This window comes from Geotrypetes seraphini, chromosome 10, assembly GCF_902459505.1.
Source record: "Geotrypetes seraphini chromosome 10, aGeoSer1.1, whole genome shotgun sequence".
In the NCBI taxonomy this organism is placed as follows: Eukaryota; Metazoa; Chordata; class Amphibia; order Gymnophiona; family Dermophiidae; genus Geotrypetes; species Geotrypetes seraphini.
Window position 1 is genome coordinate 128,543,822 of NC_047093.1, and position 26,274 is coordinate 128,570,095.

General features: G+C 44.8%; 1 long non-coding RNA gene across 1 annotated transcript in view; it reads right to left on the reverse strand.

Annotated features, from left to right (window-relative positions):
- Positions 1-546: 546 nt before the first annotated feature.
- The window catches only part of LOC117367439, a 65,223-nt gene continuing 39,495 nt past the window's right edge, over positions 547-26,274 (reverse strand). Inside the window, exons 2-3 of the long non-coding RNA XR_004540764.1 lie at positions 18,679-18,785; positions 547-755 (exon numbers count right to left, since the gene is read on the reverse strand). This is a non-coding gene — a long non-coding RNA (uncharacterized LOC117367439). The remainder of the gene's footprint in view (positions 756-18,678; positions 18,786-26,274) is intronic.

Here is a 26,274-nt window from a genome sequence, read left to right on the forward strand (position 1 = left end):
GGAATCACTGGATTTAAGTGACTTGCCCAGGATCACAATGAGCAGTGTGGGTTTGAACCCACAATCTCAGGGTGCTGAGGCTGGAGCTTTTAACCACTGCCCCACGCTCTCCCCGTGTTTTCTTTCTATTTACATGCCCAGGCAGATGCAAGTGCCTCTTACAAAAATAGCTCAGCCGTTCAAGTTAGAACTTTCTTTTTTTGCAAGCCTACCAAACTGTTGAACTCTATGGACAGTGACCGACGATCATCTCTCTAGGTCCCGTTAGGTACAATGCCCTCACGGCACCCTGGCTCATAGTGCCAAGATATTTCTAAACTCAACTAAACCTTAAGTTTATATACCGCATCATCTCCACGGATGTTGTGGAGCTCGGCACGGTTTACAAGAACTTAAAATATAGGAAGAGAAGGGAAAAAAAAGGTTCACATGAACTTATATATAGAAGAGAAGAGTAAGGGGGGATAGAATTACATTTTAGTGAAAAGCCAGGTTTTCAGTTGCTTGCGGAATAATTGGAGGGAGCCCAGGTTCCGCAGCGGGGTAGCAAGGTCGTTCCAAAGCCCTGTGATTCTGAAGAGAAGGGATTTTCCCAGTATTTCGAGGCATTTTTTGCCAGTACTATCCACCCTTCCCTCTGAGTGGGAGTCCTCCAACCGCTTTGCTGCTTCATACACTCCATCTGTCAAATCATGGCGCATTCTTTCCACTAGTTGGTATTCTAGAAGAGGTCATTTATATGTGTAGTTGGCCAGCTGCAGACACAAAAGGCAATTTTATAAGCCAGCACCTCAGTTTAGTTTGCCTTACATGAGTGATTGGCATTTACACACATAAATACTAGGCATTATTCTATAAACAGTGAACCTGTGTCATTTACCAAACAGTTGTTGGGTGACATACACGTGGCAGAACACAGGCATGGCACCCAGCAGTGCTTGCTACTTATGAGCTGGCAGTTGTGTGCATTGTAAAGTACATTCAGCCATGCCCACTTATACCTGTTGTAAGTAGACACGCCCAACTCAGTGCGCCATTGCAGCTGTGCACCAATATTCTATAATGACTTAGACACGCCCTTATACCATTATAGAATTAGCGCTAAGCACATCTCTTTGTGGCATTTACTGTATAAGGAGGTGCCAATTTATAGACTTACCTCTTATAATGACTAGATTGCTATCTGCAAAACTAAATGTCCTATAGAATTATCTCCCTAGAGGGCAATTTTATAACCCATATAGTTGCGTTTGCATGCTTATATTATGTTTCTGTGAACTCTACTGCTTAAAAGCAAGCACCTTCCTGCAAGTTCATGTAATCTTTATTCTTAACTGTTGAATGTGCCAGACTCAACACTGGCTACCTTGTTGAGCTGACTGGATAGATCGTGTAGGTTTTTATATGCCATCTACAAAATACAAAATAACTTCCAGTTCTTTGTGCTGAGTATATTATGTTATGTTATCACCTTTGACACCTCTACAGGAGGTTCACCCTCTCCAAAGTAGGGAGAACGATAGGACACTCTCTAAAGTTGAAAGAGGATAGATTCCGTACAACCATAAGAAAGTTCTTCTTCACCCAGAGAGTGGTAGAAAACTGGAACGCTCTTCCAGAGGCTGTTATAGGGGAAAACAGCCTCCAGGGATTCAAGACAAAGTAGATAAAGACAGGTTGTTAACCCTCTCCAAGGTAGGGAGAATGAGAGGACACTCTCTAAAGTTGAAAGGGGATAGATTCCGTACAAACGTAAGGAAATTCTTCTTCACCCAGAGCGTGGTAGAAAACTGGAACACTCTTCCGGAGTCTGTTATAGGGGAAATCGTCGTCCAGGGATTCAAGACAAAGTTGGACAAGTTCCTGCTAAACTGGTGAGACTGACTCATTTGGAGCACTGGTTTTGACCTTGGGACCGCCGCGTGAGCGGACTTGCTGGGCAGGAAGGACCATTGGTCTGACCCAGCAGCGGCAATTCTTATGTTCTTATGGAAGCTGTGGAGGAAACTTCACTGTGGCTATGAAGGAAAGAGCTGTAGCTCCTCTTTTATCATTGGCCAGAGTTTCCAAGTTTCTTTACAGTTTGATATACCGACCATCAAACAAATATCTGGACGGTTTACAATTGTTAGAATTAGAGTTTAAAAAAGGAATAATAAAAATAAAAGTAACTAGGGTAACATAAAAACCAGACAGAGACAAAGATACGGACAAAGTTGATACAATAGGTACTGGGGGGAAGAGAAAGACTCAAAATTACTTGAACTTCAAAAGTACTGCGAAACAAGTTGCATGAGAAATAGAAATGCTTATCTGGATTGTTGATCTCGTCTTCTAATAACATCAAGGGAAACGATATTCTCAATCCAGACGCAAATCTCTTCAGTCTCACTAAGACAATCCCGAGTGCTCTCTCTCTAGGTATAACCTTCAACACTATTGGTCATCTTTAGAGATCCCTGGTCCTTACGGGTAATCTATTGTATCACTTTTAAGGCAAAAGACTTCCTTCTTGGACACAGAAAGGCAGCTGTTTTCCTCTCCTGTCAACTGCATCATCTTTTGACCAATTATCGTGCATTCACTTACTTATATATCAATTATTCAACTGAAATATTTACAGCAAGACTCATTTCACTCGACCCAAAATCAGTACAACACGCTTGGCTCATCTATTTACAGTAAAATCTTTACAAGTTTATTCTTCTTAATATACCATCTAAAAGCCAAAAGGCTCACTCGTTGCTGGCTAATTTGCAATGAAACAGTTCGAAATTAAGAACGATTCTTCTCACATGGATTAAGGATATGCATTTTTTTGAAAGGACATTTCCCTTGTCATTTCATTTACTTGCTAATACAAAGCAAAAACCAACAGGAAAGACCCAAATTTCAGATTTTCTTTTCCAATGATCATGGGTATAAGGCACAAGCCCGCCTTAACCCTGTGGCTCTCAGGTTGGGAGGCACTGGCCTTTCACAAGGTGCCATTGCACCTCTTAGGAACCTGGATGTGTCTAGTCCATTCTTAGCTGTATCTTGTATTTCAACGGAGGAAAATCACCAGGAGCACAGGAAATGCCAAAAGGAATGCCACCGAGAGGTTAGAAAAGCAAAAGGGAAATACGAGGAGGGGCTGGCCAGGGAGGCGAAAAACTTCAAGGCATTCTTCAGTTACGTAAAGGGGAAGCAACCAGTGAGAGAGGAGGTGGGGCCATTGGACGATGGGGAGAGGAAGGGAGTGATTAAGGAGGATAAAGAGGTAGCTGAGAGGTTGAACACGTTCTTCTCGTCGGTCTTCACGAGCGAGGACACGTCCAATATACCAGACTCAGAGGAGCTTATGAGTGGGGAGCAGGCCAAAAGATTGGGGCATTTAGAGGTAAGTTGGGAGGATGTCCTCAAGCAGATTGACAGACTGAAAAGCGGCAAATCACCGGGACCGGACGGGATCCACCCAAGGGTTCTAAAGGAACTAAGTCAGGAAATAGCGGGCGCAATCCAGCATGTTTGCAACCTATCCTTGAAAACTGGAGAAGTACCAGAGGACTGGAAACTGGCGAATGTCACACCTATCTTTAAGAAGGGATCAAGAGGTGACCCCGGGAACTACAGGCCGGTGAGCCTGACTTCAGTTATAGGGAAGATGGTGGAAGCAATGATCAAGGACAGCATTTGCGAGCACATCGAGAAAAATGGCCTACTGCGGACAAGCCAGCACGGATTCTGTAAGGGAAGGTCGTGCCTGACAAACCTTCTGTACTTCTTTGAGGGAATAAGCAGTCAGGTGGACAAAGGGGAACCCATAGACATCATTTACCTCGATTTTCAAAAGGCCTTTGACAAGGTGCCACATGAAAGGCTGCTTAGGAAGCTGTGGAACCACGGGGTGGGCGGGGATGTACACAGATGGATCAAGCACTGGCTGTCAGGTAGACTACAGAGGGTCGGAGTAAAGGGCCAATATTCTGACTGGCGGGGAGTCACGAGCGGTGTGCCGCAGGGATCGGTGCTGGGGCCGCTACTCTTCAACATATTTATCAATGACCTGGAAACGGAGGCAAAGTGTGAGGTTATAAAATTTGCAGACGATACCAAACTCTGCGCCAGAGTTAGGACCAGGGAGGAGTGTGAGGAACTGCAAAGGGACCTCGATAAGCTGGAGGACTGGGCAAACAAATGGCAAATGCGCTTTAACGTAGATAAATGCAAGGTCATGCACATAGGGAAAAAGAACCCGTTGTTCGAGTATAAAATGGGGGGGAGATTGCTGGAAGACACCAGACTTGAGAGAGACTTGGGTGTGCTAGTGGATCCATCCATGAAACCATCCGCACAGTGTGCAGCAGCCTCGAAGAAAGCCAACAGGATGCTTGGCATCATCAAGAGGGGCATATCAACCAGGACGCGGGAAGTCATCATGCCGCTGTATCGAGCGATGGTGCGCCCACATCTGGAATACTGCGTTCAATATTGGTCGCCGCACCTCAAGAAGGACATGGCAGTTCTTGAGAGAGTCCAAAGGAGGGCAACGAAACTGGTAAGAGGGCTGGAAAACTGCCCATATGCCGAGAGGCTGGATAAACTGGGGCTCTTCTCTCTGGAAAAGAGGAGGCTCAGGGGGGATATGATAGAGACCTTCAAAATACTTAGGGGCATAGAGAGGGTGGGGACAGGGACAGGTTCTTCAGACTAAAAGGTACGAGGGGGTACTCAGAGAAACTGAAGGGAGATAGGTTCAAATCAAATGCAAGGAAGTTTTTCTTCACCCAAAGGGTCGTGGACAAATGGAATGCGCTCCCGGAGGAAGTGATCCGGCAGAGTACAGTACAGGGATTCAAACAGGGATTGGACAGATTCCTGAGGGAAAAGGGGATCGTGGGGTACTGAGGGAGGTGCTGGGGTGTTGCATAAGTATAGACAGCTCACCAGGTCATGCAGGTGCAAGGCCGGAGGGTTAGGACATTGATGGGAAGATAGGACTTCGATGAGAAACCTAGGGGGCCCCTTCTGGTGATTAAGGCAGGTCATGACCTGTTGGGCCGCCGCGGGGGCAGACTGCTGGGCGGGATGGACCCCTGGTCTGACCCGGCAGAGGCACTGCTTATGTTCTTATGTTCTTAGTACTCTTGGTTCCTGTTTCCTAATTGGCCCAGCAAAGACTAGCCCAAGACAGAGTTGAATATTTCTACTCCACTTTTGGGCTTGTTTCCTGTTGTTTTAATGCTGTTTTCCTGTCCAGTCATGCATTTGGTTCCTGTTTTTACCTTGCTTGAGGTTTAGGATTCCAGTGTGCTGCCACGCTCTTTGGGTTCAGCAATCTTTTGTATTGGTTGCACTTCTTAGAGGTTCAGCGACTTTACAGGGCCTTTTATATTTTTTAACTTACCATACATTAAGAAAAAAAAATGAATGCATAGCAAGTGCTAAACCTACGTGGTTAATGCATCTGTCCTGCAATAATTACTGCCCCGGGCAGACACTTACTGCATGGGCATCGCATTACATGCCTGCAGGAACATTTGCACTATCTCTCCAGGCTTGTAATGTGTGCTCCATACAAACTTGTGACTTCAATTAACACCCACAGCAACACTGCCATTTCCCTCCTACCCAATGCTCACTTGCCAACCCTCCCCTCTTTAAGATCTCCCTCCCAACACCCCCAGGACTTACTCCATGGAGGGAGTAGGCCCCTCTCTACTCCCACCTCATCAGCTCCTGGTTCCAAAATAATACCAGTTACCCCTAGCAATAATTCCACTGTACTACTGCTAGAGGAACCCTCCATCTAAGGATATGTTCTCCTTATATGGAAGGATGTCTACTAGTGGTAGTATGTGAGATTACCACTAGGGGTCATGGTGGCCATTTTGGATACCAGAGCAGTACCAAATGGGAGCTAAGGGAGAACACTCCCACTGGGCACCATTGAAACACCAATATGGCCCGGAGATGGGGGGGGGTAAGAATTCTTGAGGGCTGAGCTTTATAAGGGGGGTCTGTGCTCAGAGGACATTGAGAGTGGGATCAGAGACTGGGGTTCAGACAACGGGAATCAGACAACGGGGGGTAGCATCCCTACAGAACGTCTTATAACAGTACCCATACTATCAAACTGCTGATAACACGGCGACACCTACTGATTCCTCTTGAAGTGGTGGAACGGCTATCAATAGTTGTGACAGCTAGGGCATGGTAATGACCCCTAAACAAGCTGTCACAGCGGGTCACCCCTCTGCATCACTCAGGTCATGCCCATGCACCACTCATTCCCACATTAACAAGCTGAGCAGAATTCAGGACTTGTGGCTCTTCGCATGGACTTATGAAGACTTCTCAAGCCTAAAAGAAGTATTGTGTTAACTTGCCAGAAACAAAGTTAGCTTACAGACAGCCACACAAGGAGGGTAGAGACCTACTGATTAATTTTTAAACTTGATTCTGCAATCGGGTGCCTCCTTCACAAAAACAAAATGCAACCAAGCTAACAATATCAGCACAGAGGACACTGGCGAGAGAGTAAGATTAACTGAAAGAGCAGCAAAGTGTAGGAATATAGAAAGGCGAGTCTGAAGACTCCAAATTATTCAAAATACAGCTATTAAACTTGTCCATAACGCCAAAAAATATGATCACGTTACGCCCCTAATGATTGATTCCCACTGGCTGCCACACCTTTAAGTTACTACTTTTAGTTTATAAAACACTAATTTTTACCGAACCCCAATTCATATCCAGAATGCTCACTCCTCTCAATACTTCACGATCTTTGCGATCCGCTTCTCAAAATCTCCTAACTATTCCATCCCTGAAAATTGTAGGCACTAGAAGACACGATATGTTTTCTGTAATGGCTCCTCAATTGTGGAACTCATTACCTCAATATATTAGAGAAGAAAAGGATCTTACTTCTTTTAAAAAATCCTTAAATACCTATCTTTTTATAGACGCTTTTAACAGTTAAACTTTTGTTATACAACTAAACACTTTAACCCTGTAACTCTTTACCCTTCCTTTTGTTTTTCCCCTTTGTGTTTATTCTCTCCAAGAAAGAATTGTAACTTTTCCCTTCTCTCTTCCCTGACTCATGTTGGTTTAACCTGTAAGTCTCTTGTTATTTTATTGGACGTTATAACTATGTGGGTTTTGTTTTGTTTGGTTTTTTTTAGAAAATTGTACATCGCTTAGCAAATTGAATAAGCGATTCATCAAATACCAATAAAAACTTGAAACTTGAAGAGCTGGGAGATGGTATTCTATAAGGCTAAGAAATGTATAGGGGAGTCAGCTTTTTTCTATACTAATAAAGACACTCTCTCAGCCAAATCAAGAGAGACTACGGTTGCTAAGGATGGCAGCAGGTTTGGGACTGCACGCATCAGATGCTCTTTGCATTTTCACTTTTGCTTCTGCTTCTGTCCCACGGCATCTCTGTAGAACACCCTCTGCTGGTCTTACGTGGGTGAGAATCTTGTCCCAGCCGCATCTCAGGCACCTGCCTTGAATGGAAGAACCCAGTCAGGAGCGGAAGACAGCTGGTTAGCACGGGGGAGGGCTACACCCGCCTTCAGTATTTCCCCAGTGAGGAAGGCTGCTATCTTTCATCAGCATCTCCAGCACAGTTCAGATACAGGGTGCGTTTATGCTTTTTGGCAGGTTTTCCTCCATTCTGAATGGCTGAGGAAGACATGCTGAAAATGAGACCCTGTCTGTTATTTGTATGTCACCATAACACTTGACCCCCACACATTGTTATTTTGCCCTCTGAATGTAGTACCAGTTACACAGGAGGGTTGCATACATGTTTTGTTTCAAGCTATTCCAATGGTAATGGAGCAGGTTTTCCAATTTGATTAATTATATTTTAAATTGTGAAAGATAAAAAAGCAGATATGAGTGGGTGACTTTGTCTTATGTTTTACATATCCCTTAGAGAGGCTTCTGAGATTTCTATTGAAGGAACTAAAGCAGCAGTCTCTTGGCATTCACCTGTGCTAAATGAACCAAAGAAAATGGCGTCTTGGAAGCAAAGGATTCTGGGATATACTACAGTAAAACTAAGCTGCATTGAGCAGAGAAAAATAGAGGTCTCTAAGGTAGAAAATGACACAGGGACAAAGTCTGTCACAGTCTCTGCCCCGGGTCCGCAAGCTCTGTCCCTATCCCCGCGGGTTCTGTCCTTGTCCCTGCCCCGTGGGTACCCGTCCCCATGTCATTCTCTAAGGCTCTACCATATGTAATGTCCAGGGTTGTCACTGAGAAGCACTGGTTCCCTGCAACCAATTCTACACAATGCTGCTCTGGGGGGGTCCATGGTGTGTCTCATATCATGGTGGGTAGGGGGTTGATCGGAGGGAGAGGGGCATAGATGCTGGACTGCAAGTGGTGAGGAGGAGGGGGTATGAATGCTGCATTACAAATGGGGCGAGGAGGGGATAAGGATGCTAGACCTACAGAGAGAGAAGGAGAGGGAAAGGGGGACATGGATACTGGACCCATACGCAGAGGAGAAAGGGGGTGAGAAGGAAGAGATGCTTGACCATAGAGAGAAGGAGAAAGAGATGCTAGACCATGGAGAGTAGGGAAGGGATTCAGGGTGCAAGAGAGAGGTGGTGGGTGGGGTGAGGGGACATGGATGTTGGACCAGCAAGTGAGTGGGGGGGATGGTAGAGAGAGGAAGATGGGGGAAGAGTGTGGCGCAGTGGTTAAAACTACAGCCTCAGCACCCTAAGGTTGTGGGTTCATACCCACGCTGCTCCTTGTGACCCTAGGCAAGTCACATAATCCCCCAGTGCCTCAGGGATATTAGATAGACTGTGAGCCCACCAGGAGAGACAGAAAAATGCTTGAGCACCTGAATAAATTCATGTAAACCATTCTGAATTACTTTGGATTGAATGAATGAATAAATAAAATGAGTTGCTGTTAAAGAAATCAATTACAGCTAATAAATTAATCGCTCCTATCCTGCAATTCTCTCCCTCACCAGCTTCCCTGTTCCTTCCAAGTTGCCTGTCGACCAGCAGCAATATGCTGGCTGCTGCCTGCTCTGGAAGTTCTTTCTGATCATTCGACCTCTGAGAAAACAGGAAATTGCATCAGAGGGGAATGGGATGGGCTAGAGGGAGCCTCCATAGCAGGCTGCATATAGGCATTGCTATGCTGCCGCTACTTTCTAAGCAAATTGGAAAGTATGGAGAGGAGCGATGTTGGACTCACGAGAGGTGGGGGACCAGAGAGACAGTAATATTGGACCTAGAGGTCTGGGTTGGGCCCATGTACCTGTGGGCGGGGTTTGAGGCATCTAGGCCAATCAGGCCCTAAGGCCCATCATTCGACAGATGGCGGGCCTGCCATCCATCCGAGCTTGGGACCCGTCCATCCGTTCAACTGTTTTGAGGTACCGGGGGGGTGTCGAGGGTGGGGGATGTGTCAGCGGGGGTTGCGGGGTGGGCGTGGGGGGGCCAATTGGGGGTTAAGGGGGGTGCGCCGAGGGCAGGAGGGCCTGGGATCCCTCCTGCCTGTATTTTAGTGGGGGTGGGGGGTAGGGGGTTTTGCTAGGACAGGAGGGCTTGGGCTCCCTCCTGCCCCGATCGTATCAGGCGGGTGGGGTTTTGGCGGGGTAGGAGAGCTTGGGCTCCCTCCTGTCCAATACGATCAGGGGGGCAGACACTGGTTACAGAATCCAGCTTTTAGGTGAAGGACTGGCTCCTCCTTCACCTAAAAGGCCTGGCTTTGGGCGTTTGGGACTTAGGCTCTTTTTGGTTTATTATATGTCTTCAGTGTAGACGTAGTGGTGGTCTGGGCGTTTAAACAGCTAAAAGTAAAAGCAGGCCATTATTAAAAAAAAACAAAAAACCCACTTCCTTTAGGACTTTTTTTTTTTGAGAACGGACATTTTTCCTGCTTCTGCTTTCAACGTTTAGGGCCTTAGGCCAAAAGGGGACTTAGACGTTGTTTTTTTTTTTATTATGCCTCTCCACGTATACTATCGGGGATTTTAAGAACCTCCTATGAGCTAGATCCCATTTCAATTGAGAGAGTGGGTTGGTGGGAGTAGAATTAAGAGACCTCCGATCACCTGGGAAAGGGGAGGGAGAGAAGCTGGTAGGGTGGGTTATGCCTCTGCCTTACCTAGGTGTCTTGAAGCTTGCTGAAGAAGTTTATTTCATATTCCTTCACTTCAGCTAGTTAGGTTTTGGAACATATCAGGTTAAGGCACTAGATTCTTCAGCAAATTTAGCAATGAATCTTTTGGAGTAGCCCATCAATCCAAGGAATCATCTTTTTTTCTCTGTGCTGGGGAGGGAGTGGGTGGTGTGGAATTTCTTTATGCTTCTCACTTTATCTATCAAGTGTTTTTATCATGTCTCCCCCCACTACAGATACTTGGCCTCTGCTTAACAAAAGCACACTGCCCAATATTCAAAGTGATTTAACTAGGCAGGAGAGGCAGTGGGGAGGGCTGATGGGGGGGGGAGACTAGTGACTTGCTGAGCATAAAGTGGGAGAACTCCTGTTGTGGGTGGAGGTCAGTAATATTGACGGAGGAAAGGAGGAACAGACGGTAGAGAAGGAGGAAGGGTCTGCTGAGCAGAGGGGCTGGCTCTGTAGTTACGGTAATCTCAAATCTGATAATTTATCTGACTTGAAGAGACAAATAAATGTAACTAGAATTACTTAACATTAAAACGTTAACTGTAAAAGTAGAGTCTGTTAAAATATACAAAGTGAACATTAGCACTGTATGATCTAATACAGAGCAAGTGGAATCCTATCTCGTTATCTCATTATGCGATCAGTTATCGTGCGTCTCATACGTCCCTTCTTCCCTCTCCTAAACACCTTATTGTGGTTGGAAACACGAGCAGGCGGTCAGATGCTTCATATTTTTCAGCTGTCTGAAGAAATCATTTATTCACGATCTAAAAACAATACTGAGGGTGTGATTAAAAAAAAAAAAAAAGAAGCAGAAAGTTTTCAGTTCTTCAGCAAAGTAAAGCCAAGCTCTGGCTGCAGGAGAGTGCTTTGAAAGCAAGGCAACAAGGCAGGTTCAGGGGTACTAGAGTTCCCTAGGCCAGGGGTAGGCAATTCCGGTCCTAAAGAGCCTGAGCCAGGTCAGGTTTTCAGGATATCCACAATAAACATGCATGAGATAGATTTGCATCCCAAGGATATAGTGCATACAAATCTGTCTCATACATATTCATGGTGGAGAACCTGAAAACCTGACCTGGCTCCGGCTTTCGAGGACTGGAATCGCCTACCCCTGCCCTAGGCAAACCTTCAACCTTCTATGTTAGTCGAGGAGAAGCCTAATGGTTACTGTAGTGCAGGGGTGTCAAAGTCCCTCCTCGAGGGCCACAAGCCAGTCGGGGTTTCAGGATTTCGCCAATGAATATGCATAGGGCTTCGAGGTAAAATAACATTATTCGCCGATGATGTCAAACTGAGTAATGTAATGGGCAAATGCACAACAGACGAAGATTCAGTGCCCGACAACATGATGCACGACCTACTCCTACTGGAGCGATGGTCTAGGACATGGCAACTCAACTTCAATGCCAAAAAATGCAAAGTTATGCACCTGGGCAGCCAGAATCCATGCAAGTCTTATACCCTTAATGGCGAGATCCTAGCAAAAACGGTAGCAGAACGAGACTTGGGGGTAATCGTCAGTGAGGACATGAAGGCTGCCAATCAAGTGGAGCAGGCTTTGTCCAAGGCAAGACAAATCATGGGCTGCATACGAAGGGGTTTCGTCAGTCGTAAGGCGGAAGTCATTATGCCATTGTATAGATCCATGGTGAGGCCCCACCTGGAATACTGTGTGCAATTCTGGAGGCCGCATGATCGCAAGGATGTGCTGAGACTGGAGTCGGTGCAAAGAATGGCCACCCGGATGGTCTCGGGACTCAAGGATCTACCATACGAAAAACGGCTTGACAAATTACAGCTATACTCGCTCGAGGAGCGCAGAGAGAGGGGGGGACATGATCGAGACGTTCAAGTATCTTACGGGCCGCATCGAGGCGGAGGAAGATATCTTCTTTTTCAAGGGTCCCACGACAACAAGAGGGCATCCGTTGAAAATCAGGGGCGGGAAACTACGAGGTGACACCAGGAAATTATTTTTCACTGAAAGAGTGGTTGATCGCTGGAATAGTCTTCCACTACAGGTGATTGAGGCCAGCAGTGTGCCTGATTTTAAGGCCAAATGGGATCGGCACATGGGAAAGATACAAAAACAGAGTAGGGTTAAATGGTCAATATTCTCAGTGGAGAAGGGTAAATAGTGGGATTCCCCAGGGGTCTGTGCTGGGACCTCTGCTTTTTTAATAATTAGTAATTAGGAGTGATTTAGGCAGCAGAATGCTTTTTTGTTTGGGAGGGCCCAAAATCTCCGCCCTAGCCCCTGCAGGATCCTGTTGCATGACCTCTCTGTCCAGCCCCTGATTCCCCCACCTACCTTCCCTAGTCGCTGTACTTTTAAATCTTTAGGCAACAAGCAAGCCTGCCCCAGAAGTATTGACTTCCTGTTCCTACGCAGGCAGGACCCTACAAAATGAAGGGTTCTGGGGCAGGCCCACTCATTGACGCTGCACAAAGATTGAAAATTTCAGCGGCCGGTTGGAAGTAAGTGGAGGAGTAGACCCATAACTGACTCTTCTGACCGCCAATTCCGATGCCTATGAGGAATGCTTTGATAAAAAGAGCTTGCAGGGTGGGGATGGAGATTGTTACAAACAGCAAAAAAATTGGGTACTTACTGCTAAAAAGTTATTTGTACAACGGTCATTATACCTACTCACAGATGCCAGAAAATGCGTTAGCGATATTGCAAAGCATGCATAACTGTACATTGTAACTCTTGCTTGCCCAGTGAGCATCAGGGTGGGTTACGTTTTTGAATTTTAGAGGTTGTTTGTGGGGGTCACACCAGAACCAAGAGCAGCTGGGAGGCCCACGGCACGATAATCCATTCTCCTTTCATCCAGTAAGTCAGCCCAGGTGTGAGCACATATTCTCTGTGTAATGTATAATCTCATTCTTAAATGCATCTCTAATACATACTTTCACTCTGCTATAATTTGAACCAAAGAGTTTACTAAAGATGCTTTAGGAACAGTGAGACAATGGGAATAAGAGTTTAAAAATCACAATAAACATTAATTAAAAGGCATCTTAACATTTTTCAGTTAAAAATTTGTTAAAAAGAAGCTTTTTAAATTTCCTTGCAAATGTTTGGTGACTTTTCAAAAGTACAGATTATATTTTTTGGGATAAGGCTCAGCTGGTACAATTTCTTGATCAAAAATAATGGGGGATTATATATTTTGTTGGTTGAGATAGCTATTTTCAAATTGAGGAGCCTGATTCGAAAAAAGATGCTTATATAGAAGGAAGATGTTTTTCTTCCTTCAATTTTCCTTTGAAATAGAATTCTGTTATTAAATAGTGCACCTCTTCTTTCAATGAGGGCTAGATGGAATTTCTGATTTTGTAAATGATAATAATTATGTAAAATGATTTTGTTATGTTTCCATATCCCGTTGTGTTTCTTTGTAAACATTATGTGACATTTCAAAATAAAAAAAAGAAGCTTTTAGATTTTTTATGACAAGATAAACACTTTCATTCCTCCTTAAGGGTCATAGGTAAATTGTGCTGATCCGTTCTAACCCTGCCATCCGGACTGGACCCATTTCACACATGCTATTAGCGACTTGCACGTTTTTCCTTTGGGGGAGAGGCAGACAGTTTTCACAGATTCTTTACCACTAGTAAAATGCCTACCTGTAGCTATCCCTTTGGAATTTGCCCTCTTTATATCTGCAAGGGTACAGATAGCCAGTTAAGACAAGGCTGGGCTCTGAACAAATTCTTGTGGAAAGTTTGCCATTTAACAAACTGGTCATATTTTCAGTGCTAAGAAATGTAAGGTCATGCACCTCGGAAGCGGAAATCCATGCAGGACGTACTTCTTGAACGGAGAAACTTTAACTAGGACTTCAGCAGAACGAGATTTAGGAGTAATCATCAGTGCAGACATGAAAACTGCCAATCAAGTGGAGAAGGCTTCATCTAAGGCAAGGCAGATATTGGGTTGTATCAATAGAAGTTTCGTCAGCCGAAAGCCTGAAGTCATAATGCCGTTGTACAGGGCCATGGTGAGACCTCATCTGGAGTACTGTGTGCAATTCTGGAGGCCACATGACAGTAAAGATGTGCGCAGAATTGAATCGGTTCAGCGGACGGCCACCAGGATGATCTCGGGGCTCAAGGGTCTCTCGTACGAAGAGAGACTGAACAAATTGCAGCTCTACACTCTCGAGGAACGTAGGGAGAGGGGAGACATGATCGAAACATTTAAGTACCTCACGGGACGTGTCGAAGTGGAAGATGATATTTTTTTTCTCAAGGGACCCTCGGCCACAAGAGGGCACCCGCTCAAACTCAGGGGCGGAAAATTTCATGGCGACACCAGAAAGTATTTCTTCACAGAGAGAGTGGTTGATCATTGGAAGAAGCTTCCAGTGCAGGTGATCGAGGCAGACAGCGTGCCAGACTTTAAGAATAAATGGGATACCCATGTGGGATCCCTACGAGGGTCAAGATAAGGAAATTGGGTCATTAGGGCATAGACAGGGGGTGGGTAAGCAGAGTGGGCAGACTTGATGGGCTGGAGCCCTTTTCTGCCGTCATCTTCTATGTTTCTATGATGGGTCATTTGGCCTTTATCTGCCATCATGTTTCTATAATCAGAAAGTTCTATGACATCACAATGCAGGTGTAAAGAGCCTTAGCCTATAGGAAGAGGACATGCAAATGTTAAGAGCCTTAGCCAATAGGGAGAGGAGGAGAGAGTGGCTGCTGCAGACACCAGAAAGTATTTCTTCACAGAGAGAGTGGTTGATCATTGGAACAAGCTTTCAGTGCAGGTGATCGAGGCAGACAGCGTGCCAGACTTTAAGAATAAATGGGATACCCATGTGGGATCCCTACGAGGGTCATTAGGGCATAGACAGGGGGTGGATAAGCAGAGTGGGCAGACTTGATGGGCTGTAGCCCTTTTCTGCCGTCATCTTCTATGTTTCTATGATATATTTACCCACCTGCCTCCTGTCTACCCAGACAAATGTTGCCTGGCTAAAATTAGATGAATTTTCACCCTCAGACCTAGCAAGCTCTTCATGTAATATGTAATCTCGATTCTTAAATTTCTCTCTCTGGTACATGCTTTCACCATGCTGACATTTGGCCTTTCTTATTTTGAATGCCAGTTTATAATTTTTAAAAAAAAAGACTTAGGAGGAAATTCATAAGAACATAAAATACTGGGTCAGACCAATGGTCCATCAAGCCCAGTAAGCCGTTCTCACGGTGGCCAATCCAGGTCACTAGTACCTGGCCAAAACCCAAGGAGTAGCAACATTCCATGCTACCGATACAGGGCAAGTAGTGGCTTCCCCCATGTCTTTCTATAACCAGCGCCTAAATTTAGGCGTCAGTAGGCACCCTGCCAACGCCTAAGTAATTGAAAAAATGCAGTCAGAAACGGCAGTGTTGATGCGCCTACCGACGCCTAAATCAAAGGCGGCTGAAATGGCTGCTGGAATCGCGGCTAGGTAGCCACTTTAGGCCGCGGAACGCCAAAGTAGGCTTGGCCAGTGCCGGAAGTGGCATTAGGCGGGCCCATCTTTAAAAAGGGATCAAAAGGTGACCCAGGAAATTACAGACCAGTGAGTCTGACCTCGGTACCGGGGAAAATGGCAGAAACACTGATAAAAGAAAAAATTGATGAACATTTTGAAAGAAATGAACTTTTGATAACCAGCCAACACGGTTTCTGCAAGGGAAGATCTTGCCTAACTAACTTATTGCACTTCTTCGAAGGAATTAACAAACGGATGGACAATGGAGACCCTATAGACATCATATATCTTGATTTCCAAAAAGCCTTTGACAAGGTGCCCCATGAACGCCTACTCCGGAAACTGAAGAACCATGGGGTGGAAGGAGATGTACATAGATGGATCAGAAGCTGGTTGGCGGGTAGGAGACAGAGGGTGGGAGTGAAGGGCCACTACTCGGACTGGAGGAAGATCACGAGTGGGGTCCCGCAGGGCTCAGTACTAGGGCCGCTGCTATTTAATGTATTCATAAATGATCTGGAAACAGGGACGAAGTGTGAGATAATAAAATTTACAGATGACACTAAACTATTTAGTAGAGCTCGGACTAAAGAAGACTGTGAAAAACTGCAAAGGGACTTGAACAAACTAGGGGAATGGGCAACGAGATGGCAGATGAAGTTCAATGTTGAGAAATGTAAAGTATTACATGTGGGAAACAGAAACCCGAGGTACAACTATACGATGGGAGGGATGTTTTTAAATGAGAGTACCCAAGAAAGGGACCTGGGGGTGATGGTGGACTTGACAATGAAGCCGTCGGCACAGTGCGCAGCGGCTACTAAGAAGGCAAATAGAATGCTAGGCATCATCAAAAAGGGTATTACAACCAGAACGAAAGAAGTTATCTTGCCATTGTATCGAGCGATGGTGCGTCCGCATCTGGAGTACTGCGTCCAATATTGGTCGCCGTACCTTAAGAAGGATATGGCGATACTCGAGAGGGTTCAGAGGAGAGCGACACGTCTGATAAAAGGGATGGAAAACCTTTCATACGCTGAGAGATTGGAAAAACTGGGACTTTTTTCCCTGGAGAAGAGAAGACTTAGAGGGGATATGATAGAGACTTACAAGATCATGAAGGGCATAGAGAGAGTAGAGAGGGACAGATTCTTCACACTTTCAAAAAATAAAAGAACAAGAGGGCATTCAGAAAAGTTGAAAGGGGACAGATTCAGAACGAATGCTAGGAAGTTCTTCTTTACCCAGCATGTGGTGGACACCTGGAATGCGCTTCCAGAGGGTGTGATGGGGCAGAGTACGGTACTGGGGTTCAAGAGGGAATTGGACAACTTTCTGCTGGAAAAGGGAATAGAGGGGTATAGATAGAGGATTACTGCACAGGTCCTGGACCTGTTGGGCCGCCGCGTGAGCGGACTGCTGGGCACGATGGACCTCAGGTCTGACCCAGTAGAGGCATTTCTTATGTTCTTATGTTCTTAAAGCGGCTACCGAGCTGCGAATCGCGCCAAGATAGGTGGCTGAAATGTAGTCCTAGAAAACCCTGGCCTACATTTCAGCCGCCTATCTTTGCTGCTAGACCGCAGCAGCCGATTATGGCAGGGGAATTCACCCCCCTCCCGCATCAGCTGACACTCCCCAAAGCCGCGATTCTGTAACTGGCACTGAAGTCAGATTGCCCGTCAATCATTCTAGGGCAAACCAAGGAGAAGAGGACTTCCTTATTGTATAATCATCCTACCCAGAATGACATATGGCATAGAGCAAATTAGGTCTAATATGAATGTTTCCAAAGGACTTGAAGAATATATTAAAAGGCCTACCACAGGCTAACTTGAGTGTGTCTATCTTCAATATTAGCTGTTCTCATATAGATCAAAATAAGCTACTATCTTTTTCTAAACAGATTTACTTGCAGTGAGAGACAGGTGTATCATAATCGTGGGTGATCAGATCATAGGACCTTTTATAATTTTCATATTATTTCAGGTCCATATCCCGACTCCAAATTTGAATCACCCACGCATGTCCCATCCTACCTGCCTCACCCATTTTGTGTAAAAAAAAACTATAGAACTACATCTGCAGATGTGTGCTTCATGAGTTGTATCATCTAAATACAGTGGTGCCTCGCATAACGGACGCCTCGCACAGCGAACGCTGCGCACAATGAACTTCGTTTCACACAACGAAGTCGCCCGAGCTGCATCGCTTAACTGCCCTCTCTCCGCCTGGCTCCCTGTGCAGTGGCGCTACATATTTTAAACCCCCCTGCCGCCGCTGCTGCATATTTTAAACCCCCCTGCCGCCGCATATTTTTAAACCTCCCCCCGCCGCCACATATTTTTTTTAAATAGCCACCACTGCTGCAACTTTAATCTCACCCGCTCACTCGAACTGCTGGTCTAGCAAATTTCCCAGCCAGAAGCGCAGACAGAGATCAAGAGCAAGCCTTCTGTGCTACTGCCTGGGCCTGCGCTGATCTCTGAATGGCTGCAGTCAGCTCTCGCGGGACTCACAAGAACTAACTGCAGCCATTCGGAGATCGGCATGGGCCCACACAGGCGTGCAGAGGAATTGCTCCTGATCTCTGCGCTTCTGGCCTGTACGCCACTGGCTGGGAAAGATGGGAGGAATTAAAAAAGGTACTGGGGAGTATGTGGGGGGTGATTATAATACACAGCAAGGATCAACAAAACCCCTGTCTCCCCTCCCCTTCACATATATCCCCTCTATATCATGCTAACAGCTCTAACAAGATAAATTTATCTTTTTTTATGTCATCTTAGCATATTTTATGCTACAGAACGAATTATTTTTTTTAACATGTATTGTTATGGGAAAACGCGTTTCACATAACGAACTTTTCGCATAACAAACTTGCTCCTGGAACCAATTAAGTTCGTTGTGTGAGGCACCACTGTATATTGTATAATAATGGAACCCCCCACCCCACTAATCGCAAAAGTAGTAAACCTAAACCCTCAAATCACGTATGAAGAGGGAAAGCAACACTTACCTCAAACGGTATAACCCACGATCCAACGCCCTTCCGACAGGAGAAACAGGAGTTTCAATCTGTCCAAAGCAGATCTTCCTCAGGGGGTAATAACCAGCGTTGCCCATCTACAATGAAAGAAAAGAAAAAAAAACATAAATAGGAAACACAATAAAAACGTGTATGCACCAAAATCCCCTTTGTTTTCTTTTTTTTTTTATCACAAATATATAAATGATAAAAGCCATGTTCTGGCATAAGAAAGAAGTTAAAAGCCCAAACTGACTATATTGCACCTCCAGAAAATATAGGGCTTCTTGTTGAGTCTAAAATCCTATTTTAACTTAACTGCCCTAGCTATAGCTCACCATAGGCATTACTCACCATAAAATTCTTATTTCAAAACATTACCATTGTGGTCTAAAGACAAGCGCAGCCGCGCAATATGGTTGCTTTGAAGAACTGCTGATGAAAGAAAATCATCTCTCATTACAAGAGTGCCCACCACAACTGTATGATTTTGCTGTTATTCAGAAGGCCGAACCATAGTTTGTGAGCACCAGATATACCTAAAGAAACTCACGTGATAGTCCCGTGATACGAAAAAGCTAAGAACTTTCAGCTGGGAAACAACCTGCCTCCATTGGCAAGTGTCAATCATTCTAGGGCACCAGTTATAGAATTGCGGTTATGGGGAGTCCCTGCCGCTCAGCTGATGGGGGCGCGGGGAGGGGGGGAGGGAATTCCCCTGCCGCTGTCTTTCAGCTGGGAAACAACCTGCCTCCATTGGCAAGTGTCAATCATTCTAGGGCACCAGTTATAGAATTGCAGCTTTGGGGAGTCCCTGCCGCTCAGCTGATGGGGGCGCGGGGGGGGGCAGGGAATTCCCCTGCCGCAGTCTAGCAGCGAAGATAAGAGGCTGAAATGTAGGCCAGGGTTTTCTGGGCTCCCATTTCAGCTGCCTATCTTGCCTGAATAGGCGCAATTCTGCAACTGGCACCCTCAAAATGATTGACAGGCGATCGGTGGCCGCTTTTAAGGTGGCCAAAGACTTGGGCTCCAGTTACAGAATCCGGCCCTTCAGGCCCCTTTTCCAAAGCTGCAGTAGCAATTCTCCTATGGCAAACGTACTGAAGCTCACAGGAATTGAATGGGCTTCAGTGTATTTGCTGTGAGGGAATCGCTACCGCAGCTGTGTAAAAGGAGGCCTTATCTTTGTCAAGAACGGAGAAAGTGTGATTTACCAGAAATAATTAAAGTGGCTGCTAGAGGGCGTATGATACAAAGAATTGATTTTCGGTTCCTGGAAACAAGCAAGGCACCATGGAATGAGTTCACTACCAAGACAGATATAGTAACATAGCAAATGGCGGCAGATAAAGACCCGAATGGTCCATCCATAGTTTGATATTGAGCTGTCCATGAGAACTTTTTATGAGACTCAAACATCTGTGAGTTCCCCTTACTGTCCTAGCGAAGGGAAATTCACTCTGAAAAGCTAGTCACACATAACATTAACTTAGTCCAGTAAAAAGATCTCTTCTAACCTATAACTTATTTCTTAACTCATCGCTACATAACAAAGGTTTCTTTCTGTGCTACAGAGGACGGTTTACTGAGACACTCACCAACGTTGGAACTGCGCATAGCCATTTTAACCGAAACATGGATGGTTGCTGACAATGATATCATAATATGCGAGTGTCTTCCACCTGGGTTTAAAATCATATCTCAGCCCAGAAATAGGGGAAGAGGGGGAGGATTAGCCATCATTGTAAGAGATTCATTTGAGTCTTCCATCTTAGCGTCAAACTCCTCTACGGATCTCGAAATCCTTTCTTGCAAACTCTGGTCAAATCAGTTAGAAGGTGGCTTAATTATTACGCTATTTTATATTCCCCCTATGAAATGGTCCACGGCCAAGGACAGCTTCTTTGAATTCCTCCTTACCAATTCAACATCGGGTCCCTACAACCTATTGACCGGCGATCTGAACATCCACCTAGAGCAAGCAGAGCAGGGTGACACCAAAGATTTACTATCCTTTATTGCTTCTCTAGACTTCTTCACACCGACCCCAGAGAAGACCCATCAAAAAGGACATCAACTAGATCTAGTAACCTTTTCCTCCAAAGAACTAGTCAACCCCAAGATTCTCTGGGAACAAATCACTTGGTCCGACTCTCTATGGTCAGACCACCGACTATGTAATTTCCAACTCAGCTGGCAAGCTAAACATCCCCCATCCATCCCCAAGGTGGCAAAAAGTAATAAGAAAAAGATAGCCACTAGAGATTTGGTAAATCCTATGGAATTCTGGTCACACTATGACATTACTTCTAACTCAGATCTTGATTCCTTCATGCCAGAATCCTGGACCAACACAAATATGCAGATATTAAACAAAATGGCCCCCATCAAATCCAGAATAATGAGAAACAATATCCTAGAAGGCTGGTTTGATGCCGAGCTAGGAACAATGAAGCGGGAGTTACGAAAACTTGAAAGACAATGGCTGAAATCAGGAGACAGCAAAGGGAGAGTGAATTGGAGACTAAAATTAAAAGAATATTTAAAAAATTAACAATAAAACATACTAATTTTTACGCTCAAAAAATTGGTTCTCCAAACACCAACACCAGAAATCTGTTTAATTAGTCAACAATCTCTACGACATACAGACCCTCTCCTGCCCTAACTCAGACTCCCCACCCTCTAGCTGAGTTATTTAACAACAAAATCATCAACCTGAGATCCATCCTTTCGGTTGCTACTACCAACCATTCGAACTACCCAGTAGCTCAACACATGGACGTACCTAGAGTAGACATGACCTGGAATAATTTTACCACCCCTACCTGGCAACAATTCTGCAAATTTTATTCAAAATACACCGATTCCTACTGCAAAATTAGATTGTTGCCCTCCAAATATTATGAAAGTGGCTCCAGTTGCCTTCAAAGCCAAATTACACAATTGGCTTACCTCTCTTCTACTATCAGATACTTTCCCTGAGACCTTAGGCCAGATTCTAATCACTCCGACCGTAAAAAATCCCAAGGAATCAATCAAGCTGACATCGAACTACAGACCCATCACAAGCATTCCCTTTTTTATAAAGCTGATGGAAGGTTTGGTTAACCAGGACTTAGTAACCTATCTGGATAAATTCAATATTCTACATTTCAACCAGTCAGGTTTTCGTTCTGGGTTTAGCACTAATTGCCTCACTGCTAGATTCCCTCCATAGCTTATTCAGTCAGGGCACAAGTGCACTAGTCCTGCAATTTGATCTAAGTAATGCCTTCGACTTAGTTGATCATGTCATCCTAATTGACTGTCTGGAGTCAATTGGACTTTCGGGTAATGTGTTAAAATAGTTTCAGGGCTTTCTGATACAACGATCGTACTAAGTTTACAGTGACAACAAACTATCCTTCAGCTGGGTTAACTCATGTGGGGTCCCGCAGGGTTCCCCCCCTATCCCTTACACTGTTTAATATTTACCTTGCTTCATGGGTAATCTACTGCAAAGCCTAAAAGTCAAATTTTACATCTATGCCAACGACATCACTATAGTTTTCCCCCTAACAAACCTGTCTTCTGAGACTAAGAACCATCTGGCATCTATTTTAAAGCAAATTGAACAATGGATGACCGAATTCAAATTGAAACAACCCAGAAAAAACCAAATTCTTCCTGGCGAGTCCGAATGACAAATTCAAAGATTCTTCAATCTCTCTGAACGGACAAGACTTTCCAATTGTCAATTCCATAAAAATTCTGGGAGTGACTCTGGACCGTTACCTTACTCTAGGTGCACACATGGAATTATTGGTTAAAAAAGACTTCTTGACATTATGGAAACTAAGAACCATCAGAAAGTACTTTGACGCAACTTCATTCCGTCTACTGGTGCAATCTTCTATTCTAAGCATGCTCGACTACTGCAACATCATTTACTTGGGGTCTTTCAAGAAAACCATTCAAAGACTCCAAATTATTCAAAACTCAGCAGTACGAATGATTTTTTGTATTAAAAAAATGGGACCACATTACCCCCTACTATCAAGAACTTCATTGGTTGCCCCTTGAGGCAAGAGTTCTGTCCAAATTTGCCTGTCTTAGCTTCAAATCCATTCTTGGTTTGGCCCCTATGTACTTGCTTTCCCATTTCAACTTGGATTGTTCCACTAGACCTACACGCAGAGTCCATTTGTTTATCCATCCATCTATAAAGGCCTACCGATATAAAAGATACTTGGACAGAACACTCGCTTTCCAAGCAGGTCATCTGAACAATTGGCTTGGCAACATTATTACACACTCCTCATCCTATCTAAGTTTTAGAAAACTAGTAAAAGCAAACTTGTACAACAAATTTGTAACCTAACGATCTCCTAAAGCCTGTTCCCGTTATACTCTAACCGACTTGTAGTCAAGATCTCTCAAACCTTCTTAGTACTCTGCTTACATGTACTTGACGATTTCACAGTATGCCTATTTTCGCTGATTGTGTGCCGATTGACCCAGCGTCTCTTATCTCTGTATCCTGCTCACTTGTATTCAATCGACGTTTCATTGTACCTATCTTCGCTGATTGTCCAGCTCTTCTTATTGTAAACCGCCTCGAACTATTATGGCTTTGGCGGTATACAAGAATAAAATTATTATTATTTAGATAAGTGCTGCTGTTTCTTCCGCTATATACTAAAAGTTCTTTCCAGTTAAACACAAATAGAGTTCATGTATAAGGGTGGGCCGGAGGCTTGACGTAAATGATTATATGGTGATTGATATATCCAGGATAAGGACCTGAAATAACATATATGTTACATGAGGTTCTATGTACTGAGCTGTTAAGCCTTTATACGATACTTCAACCTCCTAGTGAATTCATTATTTGGGAAAGTTTCTCTAAATTAGGGCATCCGTATTAACGGTTTGAGCAGGATGTCATTTATATTGCATCAATCTGTAGATAAGTTGACGCACTTTTATGCGTAATTAAAAATCTGTTAAATAATAATTTTTTTGTGATCCAAAGAAACCCCCTTTTTCTGACGACAGAGGACGGTTATAAGCACATCATTTGAGACGCTGCAAACAAATGCTCCTGGAACTTTATAGTCATTATCTGGGCAACAGGTAGAAACTAGAGATCCTTGTAGAATCAGCATCCTGCTTTCTTAAGTGAGTCCTGTGACCTCCCGTCCGTACTGAGGAGCTGTGAAGTTCACGCAGGAACTCTAGGAGCCCTCTCTGCTCTCTGTATGCATGAGCTGTGTGACCTTTCGGTCCCCACCATGACTTGCGACTTCCTCCCTTTACCTGCCATGCTGTGGCTTTTTTCCTTTCCTTGAAATGGAGGCATTGTGAAAGCGCCTGCGTTGTAGACGGACCTCGGTCTGATCCGGTGAAGGCGTTTCTTATGTTTCTTATGAAAGAAGTGGTCAAGGCTCCTGCTTGATGAAAAGGAGGTTATCACCACCTTCCTCACTCATCAGCTGCTAATTCGCCTCCATCCCTTCCTTCCTCAACTCCACCACAGCCTCTTACTCCATTCCTGGCCCTCTCTTGCCCGTGAATCAACTCTCATTTTATCCCTCACAAACAGGGGAGGCTGCAGCAGTGATTCTTGGGACCAGCAGAAAGGACAGCTTTAAGGGGTGTGAATGGAAAAATAGTTTGTTTCATTTTATTTCCTTTTTTTAAAAAAAATCTTTTGGTGGTGAAGGGTTTTTGCTGCTACTTTTAGGTTTACTTATATGGTCTCCGACTCTCTATATACTGGCATTAATGCTATACGAGTATATTACTTGTAGTTCACCAAGGGAAATATTTTCTTGGACTGATAATAGGGCTGGCTAAGGGTATCCGACAGCTGTGCTCCTCATCCCCCATCTAAGAAAGAGCAGTCCAAAGCCCTCCCTCCATATCCAGCATCTCATTTCCCCTTCCTTAGTCCTTTTTTTCTGGTAGGTAAATCTGGGACACTTGTTTTCTGCAATGAGCAGTTCATTTTGCTTTGGCAGTGACGAGTTAAGAGACTTGCCCAAGCATTAGTGGGCTTTGAATGCTGGCTTCCTTGTTTCTCAGATTCTAGTCATATATGTGCCTGGCCACACCTCGAGCTGTTGACTTGGAGTGGTTTCAAAGCAGGGAGTTAGGGAATAGCTGATTAGCAGCGACATTCAGGGGAAGATTCTCAAAACTTAACAGCAAAATCCGACAGGCTGCTACCGAGGTCGCTATTGTAACGATTTCAAAAAGGTGAGTCATTCTCAAAAGACCCTGCATGCAAATGAGGTTCGCAGATGTTCACGTAGGCACGCTAAATTTACACGAGATGAGTTGCTGGTGGTAGCGATCAGCACATGCACAGAATATACCCGCATATTAAAAAAAAACCCCAAAGAAACAAAAATCAATCATAAGAACATAAGAAACGCCCTCACCGGATCAGACCGAGGTCCATCTTGTCCGGTGATCCGCACATGCGGTGGCCCATTTAGGTACTCCTTTTTGGAGACCCGGATTTACCGTATCCCTCAATATGATATGCAAGAAGGTGTGTATCCAACTTGCTCTTGAATCCCAGTACAGTAGTCTCCTCCACCACCTCCTCCGGGAGCGCATTCCAAGCACCCACCACGCGCTGTGTGAAACAGAATTTCCTGACGTTTGTCCTAAACCTGCTGCCACTCAGTTTCAGGCTATGACCTCTTGTCTGTGTCACCTCTGAATATTTCAGCAATGGTGCCTCCTGGTCTATTTTATCAAATCCTTTTAATATTTTAAAGGTCTCTATCAAATCCCCTCTCAGTCTTCTCTTCTCGAGGGTGAACAGTCCCAGCCTCCTGAGTCGATCTTTGTAGGTCAATCAAGGCAGGAGAGATGCCCACTCCCTCCCTCCCATGCTTGCACAACCTCTGGACACCCACCCTATCAGCGGTAGATATAACCAGTCCCTCCCACCACGTCACCCAATCCCCCGACACGACTATTCCCCCCTGCAGTGGGATAGATGGCCACTCTCTCCCACCGCATCACACAATTGCCCAACACTCCTGACCCCCCCCCCCCCCCAGCTCAACCAAGAGAGATGGGGATGGCTTCAATGGCTGGGAGGGTGTAGATGGGCTGGAGTAAGTCTTAACAGAGATTTCGGTAGTTGGAACCCAAGCACAGTACAGGGTTAAGCTTTGGATTCTTGCCCAGAAATAGCTAAGAAGAAAAAATTAAAAATTTAAATTGAATCAGGTTGGGCAGACTGGATGGACCATTTGGGTCTTTATCTGCCGTCATCTACTATGTTACTATGTATGTCCATTTCCGCCTGCCGAATTGCACAATCACCTGACATTACTACCCCCTCCCACAGTGGGAGGGATGCCCTCCAAATGAGCACCCAGCCCTAAGAATGGAGCGCAGCGGCTCATGAAATAGGTGGCAAGTAATATGAACCCTTGATAAAGCCATTACGTCTTGGCGAAACGGCTCCCGTCAAGCTGTGGCTGCCTAGTTCATGAAACAGAAGATAAGTGATTGAACTCCTTTACTTGATATATGCTTGGAAGTTAAAAGGAGTAAAATGAATAAGTTTCTCTAACTTTT